A 9,414-nucleotide genomic window follows, 5' to 3' on the forward strand; every position below is an offset into this window, starting at 1 on the left:
AACCACACCTGAATACTGGTTTCATCTTCATTTCGTAAAAAGAAAAAATTTAAACTTTTTGCGCACTGAAAAGTTGGCGACCTTCAAGGACGAGAGAGGCGCACTGGAGGAGTAGTGCTGAAAGGGCAGGAGTGGTAGCCGGGTTATGGTCTGAGCTGGGGGTGTGTGTGGGGAGGGGGGTGTGGGGGTTGATGGAATGGGCGGAGTTGGGTGGGTGGGTGGCTGGGACAAAGGGGGAGGGGTCTGCTCCGGTGACGAGATCACTTTGAAAAGTTATTTTTACCACCCCCAGATAGATTGCTACATGAATCGTCTTCCGCAGCCAATTTAATATAAATACAAAAACTGAACAAAGACAAATGAAATAGATAAAATAAAAGATTAAAGTGAATAAATAAGAACTAGTTGTGGTTCTTTCTGAAATGGCTGCTCTCTTGATCTCGTGGAAACGGTCACGAATTTCGCTGGAAATGAATACTGTGTTTTTGTAGTACAAGTGACGTCATGAGAATCTTCGTGTAATTTGTAAAATTGCCAGCAGTTAAGAAACTTCAAATTTTATACTAGTAAAATAGTTTTGTTCTCGATTATTTATGGATTTAAATTTTACCAGCGAAAAAAAAGCAACGTCGTTATAATTTTTTATGGATACCTATTTTGTTTTCTACTTCAGCTACTGTTGCTGTTTTGTGGAACCCGCATGGCAACAGTCCGTTCGAAACGGGGTTGGTTTGAACGATTCTGGTTTTTTTTTTTTTTGTACTATTTAGAACTACCTAGTAAATTTAAACTTTACTATATTACACTAAACTATAACTGAATATGTCGACATTTTGAAATAAACATATTTCAAAGGCAACAAGTTATTGTTCTAGGTAGAAGGGAAGGAAAATTCCTGTAACGGCTTTTTTTTTTTTTTTTTTTTTTCCAAGTGATTATAGTTTTTGCTTCTCCCCTGTGTTGTCAAGGCCAACCTCGAGGAGAATACTCTGGATTTAGAAGAAGACCTGATCACGTGATGGCCAGCTTCCTCGGGGCGAAACCCCTCACTCTACGTACCGGTTCGTCTGACGTCTAATGGGTGGAGAGTGACTTGGCCGCCATCACATGATCAGCAGACTGTAGTACTGTTGGGGTCATCATCATCATCATCACCGCCTTCATCATCCAGATCAGCAGTGATAGTTAAATTTTGGGCGCTTCTCGTTGGAAGGACCTCCGTATGCTTAGCTATTATTGACCTGGCTGTTCGTTCATCTGCTTTGGTATTCCATCATCTTTTCAAATTTCTAGTCTGCAGTGAAAGGGTCGACTCCTTTATATTAATCTTTGTTATAAATATTATTTAGATTCATCTCTAGTTTATGCTGTTAAAAGGGTTCGGCCATAGGCCTACTATATTTTTCCAGTTATCCACTTAATATTATTTCTTTACTCGTCGGCTTCTGTCTGTATTAACTAACATAAGGCGAAATTTAATTTTGCTCTAAAGCTTTTATTTTTCCTTTGCTATAATTCATCTAATTTCTACAGCTGTTTGACAGCAATAATTTTTTTTTTATTACAGAAGCTTCATTCTGCCCGATACTGTAGTTTTTTTTGTTTTTTTCCCCTTGATGCCTGAAATCTTGTTACCTGTAAGGAATATACTGAATCCCTGTCAGTATCTCCAGGTGGTACTTTTCTAGGGTGTCTCCTGTTCTGAAGCCCTGCTCTCCTGGTATGACCTTGTACATTTTCGCTTACTCGGGGAGTAAGCCTACACAAGCCTAGAAAGCTCTGAAAAAAATGTTTTGCGTCGAGTTAAAAATAGAGGAATTTTAGAATAGTGTATTTATGATTTATTTATTAGAACGAAAATTTAAACAATAAATAATGTGCTTGTTAATTAAGCAATAAAAAATATATATTTCTATTAAAAGATAGCGTAGTTATTTCTTTAGTGAAACAAGGATCTATTTTACCATAGATTTTAGCACGTTTTAATTTACGTAAAGCTAGAAATATAATGTTTACAACTTATGCATGAGGGGAAAATCTTGTACGTGTGCCGAGTAAGCTGGAGGTCGGATCACGCCTTGTTTTTCACCGGTCTTTAACCATATTAAGACATGAGATTGACTGCCCCATGTACATTCGTCTGTATTTTTACTTATGTTCATTGAGCACGATCATAATTACTATCCGTCACTTGGTTTTAAAATCGCGTTCTTTTTTCGTCTGTTAATGTTATACTGATTTTTCTTCTTTTTTGTCATTATTTATCTCATTTGTATGAAGATCAGGGGACATATTACCCGTAGTTTGCCTTTCGTTATGATTTCACTTTTTTTTTTTTTTAGCCGCTAGCTCATCTGGCATCGTCTGTTGTCCGTCGACATTTCACATTCTTATCTTGAGAACCACTGAGTGGAATGAAACCGAAATGCAATCTTTTACCAACTGTGATCTCATTAATCCATCACCTGTCATCCGTTTCATATTTTGATCATCTTCAGAAACACTTGACCTAAATAATATCAAACTTGGCAGGAACGAGACCCCTAATAGTCTACACTGTATATTCTGTCATGCTCGTACACGTAGCATAACGTTTATATTCGTGACACATGATCATTCCATATCTTTCTATCTTTGGTTTTAGGACAAATTAATAAAAATTCTTCATCAATTTTATTATATTCTGTCTACCATGCTCACGAATTGGTGTAATTTTACTGCAGCCTCCTTTGACATGATTTCTTACATTTTATCACAGTGGCAAAACAAATTCTGTAAACAGGAAATGTTTGTTATCATTCAGAACATTTCAAATTTTGTTTCATTAAACACACTTCTCGTAGAAAGCTTCAGCAAAATAACAAAGTTGTTGGTGCTTCTGCTGCCTTTGTTCAGAGTCTTGCACATTCATTTCTTCTCCAATAGCTGTTGTCATATTTTTACTGGACTGCTCTTGAGAAATCTGTTGATCAATTTGCCAGTCCACGAAAACGAAAACCTTCAGATTCGTGGGGTCGAACGAATAGTCCGTGATAGTCGGATATAGACTGTAAATGGACGAATGTTGTATCTGCCACGAATGCAAGTTAGACGTAATAATCGTTGTAGCATTTGGACCGAGAATTTCACTTTAATTTTAAACGAGATTGATTTTATGTGCTCGTCAATTAATTGTTATAGACGCTGAAACAAAAATGCATGCTCCTTCACTTCTGACAACGGCGTTATAACTTCACTGCTTAGAAAATGTAACGGTCAAGAAGAATAACGGAAACCGCAACATTTTGAAGTCGCCGGCCTTGTGAATTGCATGGGCAATAACACAGACCTTGGGTAATGGGAGCAGCCAGTTGTTAATAGCAGAGGGTTTGGCAATACTCGTCTGCTTTCTTGTCGGTACAAATGTATTCATGACTGAAACGAGTTGACTATCCCTTTTCCATAAATATCTCACATGCTGGGGTCTTTTCTTGCATTTTCACGTTCATCAATTTATCCCTTTGATTATATATTTATTGTGTTTCCCTTTTGAGTATTTGGATCTCTGTTACGTACATTTAGTAAGCCGGCAAATGATTCGTCTTTGTAGTTCACTATTGTATTCTGCAAAGCTGTAATCTTTCATTCTCTCATGTTGAATACGGTTCCGAATGGTTACCTAACACTTGTGTTAGATAACACTTGCGTTCTTGTTTTAGAAATGACTCACTAGTTTGAATTGTATGTTTCTGAGAACCCCAATTTCATTTTAGAATTCTGACAGAAATTCATATGTATTAGAATGGAAGAGAGATAATATCCCCACAGATAATTACAGGGGAAACACTTCACTTATCGTACTATTGTCCGTACACGCTTTCTCATCGTCCTGGGGAATGCAGTTTCTTAAGTCCTGTTGGCCGAGACCTTTATTTGGGGGGCGTAGTTTTCTTTTATAAATTGTTATATATATATATATATATATATATATATATATATATATATATATATATATATATATATATATATATATTCCTACCCAGCGGGTTTAATTTATATTCAACGATACTGAATCATCTTCCCCTCCGTCTACTTGTAATGGTGTGCCTAAGGGAACGGATTTTATCCGTCATCATTTGGCTTGCATCTGTGACCTTCACTCTCATTTTTTTTAATGAGAAAGCAGACGCACCCAGGACGTGCAAGCAAAAAGGGCTCAATTGCATTTCCATGGCTTAGCATTTGCTTGCAGAATAGAAAAGGTTACCCCCCGTTAGGTTGGGCTATGTTAAGGTGTGAAAGGTTATACATCATCCACAGAATTTAGTTGTTAAAAAAGTTATTAGAAAAAGAGCAGCATTTCAAAGAGTTATGTATCGCCCTTTTAAGAAAGGAAGGTTACAGGAAGCAAGGAAAAATGAAGTTTGTAGAAATTTATGTGTGTGTGTGTATTTATTTATTTATTTATTTAGTTATATAGTGGGTATAATTGATACCAAGAACGGAGAAAAGACATTGGGTTAGCAACCTATCCTTTACAGACTTATTGAGAACAGGAAGGTTTTATCACTGAAGCCATCCATGTCTTCTAAAGAGAAAGAGGCATATGGTTTTATCTGTCCAAAATCTTTAGATCATACAGTAATGAATCTCATCACATCTGCGCGAGGCAGCGACTTCTGTTTTCCTTCTGTCTTAAAGAAAAATAATAATAATTTCCTTTTTTGAATCTGTTTTTTGTTTCTACGCGTATCTTTGGATGGGTTGGGAGATGCACAGAGGTTATTAAAGGTCACTTGAACTATTAACGGTAACAGGTCTAGCTGGATACTGTTACCAGGGAGAGTTCTGAGTTTTTATCTGAGCGTATTTTACCCCTTGTAGCACCGGCAAGGGCGAAGGAGGCAGGAGGGACCGGTAACCAAAGTTTCGAAGGGCGGATCACCCGAAGGGAATTGGACGGATAAAAAAGGAACACACACACACACACGCACGCACGCACTCTACCTTGAACTTGAACTTTAAAAATAACGAGCACCCCATTGCTGTATGGCGTATATACCTAGACCGTAGGAGTATCTCTCTCTCTCTCTCTCATTACGTAAAAAGCTGTTTGCTACGCATTTGATTGTCCCTAAGTTCAGCTTTCAAATGAATGCAAAAATATTCGTTGTCTTCATCAGAGGTATTCCTTTAATTTTTTTTTTATTTATCTAACCGATGCCGTCGTGTATTATAGTGCATTTTTTTTTAGGTAAAAGGATCTTATTTTCCCAGATTTTGCCTAAGTAGAGAGAGAGAGAGAGAGAGAGAGAGAGAGAGAGAGAGAGAGAGAGAGAGAGAGAGAGAGAAATTGCCAGTTGAAAGGGCAGTTTCGGAAGGGGAAGATCTCGAAGTTGCAACGCCTTTGCTATGTATGAACTCTCAAATTCCACCACATAACGCGGCAGAAAATTGATTTTCCGACGTGGCTTTCTTATTTGTCCCCTTTACTTTATTGTAAATTTAGTCTAAGTCATAAAAATACCACTGGATTAATTGTATATGCGTGCGTAAGAGTATATGCGATAAAAGCATTGGTCGTTTATTGCTGAACCGAAGCTACGTATATCGGTCTAGGCCCAGGGGTTCTCAAAGTGGTCGATATCGACCCCCAGGGGTCAATAGGATCATCCAAGGGGTCTATGAATAGTTTAACGTGTCGGAGACTTAAGTTACATATACTCGTACATCTAAAGTTCCAAACATATTTTCTCACTATCACTAGGTGTTACTTTTTTTTTTTTACCATTCTGAATGTTATGCACTAAACTAATACTACTCTAATTGATTCTGACATTGGTTTTTATTTTTGAAATATTAAATGCTAGTCTATGGGGTCGATAGAAAATGTGAAACTTCATAAGGGGGTCGAGGAGTTAAAAAGTTTGAAAACCAGTCGAGTTGTATCAGTCTTGGCCGACAGTCTAGCTATTGTTACATGAAACCACGTCAGACTTAGTCTGCATCTATTCGCCAGAGTGACGGATATCGAGAAGTCGACAGCAGATGGCTGAGTTAATTAACGAGATTGTTAACATTGCACACGGACCAGACGTGATGCATTCTTTCCGAGATCCTCCAGTATAAATAGAACTTGGAGGTATCTGACGAGTTCTTGTGACCATCCGTCCTCATCATCAATCAGACTTTTTGTCAGAGGGATCTCCATGCAAAGAAGGTCATCCCTTGTAGTATGTCCTTGTTACTCTGCTTTGTAACCATCAACAGATTCATCCTCATTTATTGTTTGTTTGTATGGTGTTTTTACGTTGCATGGAACTAGTGGTTATTCAGCAACGGGGTCAACGGCTTTACGTGATTCCGAACCACGTCGAGAGTGAACTTCTATCACCAGAAATACACATCTCTGGCCCCACCGAGGTGGCAGGCCAAGACCATACCAATCGCGCCACTACAAACAAAGATCTTCATTTAACTCGTATTCACTCACTGTGCTGTCTTTAAGGGCCTTCTAGCCGGTCTCTAAGGCCTGTAATGGTTACTTGGGTGTAATACCAACGGTGTCTGGTATTCCTGGTTATCGCCCATCCAAGAACTGACCAGACCCAATTTTACTTAATTCCGCTTTTCGAGAGAAACCCACCGTTATTTAATGCTGCATTTCGAGAGACCAGCGTTGTAGGAAATTTATTACAAACTGTTAGTAATCATTGATGGTTACAAATCCCCAGTCATTGATCAAACCTAACATTGATTGACTTCGCTTCGCTTTTCGGAACTTTTGTTTCTCTGTTAAGTAATTCAATCTGCGTCTGATTTATTTTTCCCTTAAGCTTTTTATGTGAGTTTCAGATTGATCATTGTATTTCTAGCTTGCATACGTGAGCTAATCAATTGAGCTCAGGTCTAGCAAATATATATATATATATATATATATATATATATATATATATATATATATTATAATATGGCAGTGGCATCCAATTTGAAAATTGCTGAACGTACCTACGTATATTTTTCCTTAACTGCTGCGTGGTTTTGCAGCCACATTTTTTCACTTTTAGCTCTCCCTTTTACAATTCGTAAATTTATTTTAAGTTTTATCCTTCATACCAGCTTTTTTTTTTGGGTTGGTTGCGTTTAGACGCGTGAAGATGTGCAAAATTCGTACAAGCAAATGTGTGCGTGTAAGCGCCGAACTTTGCTAATGACGAAAAAATAACCGCGTCAAGTTCAAGGTCAACATTAGCGATGTCTTCAAACATATCGTAACGGATGCATCCCTCACGTATTTTCCACCTTACGTGTGTGCCTTTATATAAAAAGGACGATTTTTCTTTGTGCCTCTACCCATCCTAACCCTCTCCTCCTCCTCCTCCCTCCCCTAACCCCCCAAACCTGTTCGGCTAAGCCACCTGGCTGGATTTTTCGATCAGTTCCATCTTTCATCTGGCAGCCGTTTTTAAGCCTTGGCCTTGAAGAAGGGTGTGGTTCTTTTGTGCGCGGGCTAGAGGGGCTTAAGTGAACATTCTCACAGAGCTGTATCATGCGAGATGAGACTAATAGCACCGTGGTACTTATCCTGTAGAACCGAATGACATTCATGTGGTCCAGCGAGAACCGAAGCAGGACACAAGGGCTCAGGAACCCACGTATTCACATCTACTATTTGCTTATGCCTCGGTGTAGTTGCGCCTCTCCAGGTTTTGAATATAGAGCACCGGTGTAATTTAGTTCTGTAGTTCTATTGTAGCTTTTATGAGCTATACTTGTTCGTTTTCGTTATGGCGTAATTTTCCTAATTTAATTTTGTTCTACATTCCTTTTGATTAAGGTGTGCATTTCAAAATTTCCAAAAGGGATTTTATTTGCCAGCACTTACTTTTAACCTAAATTGAACATGTCTAACGAGGAGTTACATAGAAAGTTGTATATTATACAAAATATACTTAGAAGTGTTTATTTGTCAAATATCACTATAATATAATGAAGGCTATTTTCTAAATGCACAGTGCACTGTATATGTTATGTGCATGATACAAACATTCATACAGTATAAGAAAAAAAACAAAGAAATTAATATTCAATTTCCTACTGTATGCTAACCAAATTAACTTACTTCACGAACTAGAGAAAGTAGCCTACTTATCAAAAACATCCACAATGGCAGTCTATATTTAGTATTTCGACCCTTGAGTTTTCTCTGTTGGTGTTACGTACCTACTTCATGGTTGGGCGCTCTACTGAGAAATTGTTACAGATCAGGAGCTCTGCTTTGACTGGGTCCATTTGCAGACGGTTTTAGTATACGAAAGGTAATTTATATAATTCGTTTTAGACAAGCTCCAAAAAGGACCAAAATTACAGTCTTGCTTGAGGTGGCGCCGGATGGGGGGGGGGGGGGGGGGGGGGGGGGGGGGGGGGGGGGGGGGGGGTGGGGGGGGGGGGGTGGGGGGGGGGGGGGGGGGGTGGGGGGGGGGGGGGGGGGGGGGGGACAGAGTGCTAAAAACCACGACTGTCTGGTCAGCCTACTTTTGATGGTCGTTTACCTCAATTAATTGCCTGTCACCACAATGGGTGGATTGCTATCAAGCTGCCTTACATATACGTTTACTGATTTGGTGAAATAGTAGAATAATTTTTGTCATTGATTCAGCGTTCTTAATAGTTCAAATACTGACAATAGTAGTAATAGCAATTAGTTTCCGTATAGTATATATGGATGCATAATTGCAACATTCAAAGTGATATTCAGATATTTCAAAGAGAATAAGCAAGCACATTTTATACTAAAATATGAGTGGGATATTTCAAAACGAAAAATCGAAAGTGGGATAGTTCACCTTTAAATTCTTTTGGATATTACATGGGCGTCGAGATTACACCCCTACCCTACCCTCCCCAGGTAAGAAAAAAATACTCAGACATTACTACTAAATTTCATGCTTCATTATTCCTAAATCATCAGTAAATAATTCTTAATTTTAAAGAAATTACAAAACAAGATTGATGTGCATTGTCCTTTGCATTATTCATATAAAATTAACAAATTCATGATAATTTTAGACTAAAATATAATAATTAGTTGTCAGTTGGGGTGACCTGTGTGACCTCTTGAAGGCCTCACCCGTGTAAGGCAGCAAATTCCCCATTTTAATGGAATGAAATGGAATATAGAATTTTGGCCAAAGGCCTAGGGCTGGGACCTAGGAGGTCATTCAGCATTGAAACAGAAATTTGAAGGTGGGACAGGAGGAAAACCTTGCAGTTACACTATGAAACAATTGTTAGGAGAGGGTGGATAGCAAGATGGAAGAAATAGAATATGAATGGAGGTACAGCAAAAGGAATGAAAGGGGTTACAGCTAGGGGCCGAAGGGACGCTCCAAAGAACCTTAGTAATGCCTACAGTACACTGTGTGAGGTACACTG

Source organism: Macrobrachium nipponense, chromosome 22 (genome assembly GCF_015104395.2).
Source record: "Macrobrachium nipponense isolate FS-2020 chromosome 22, ASM1510439v2, whole genome shotgun sequence".
Lineage (NCBI taxonomy): Eukaryota > Metazoa > Arthropoda > Malacostraca > Decapoda > Palaemonidae > Macrobrachium > Macrobrachium nipponense.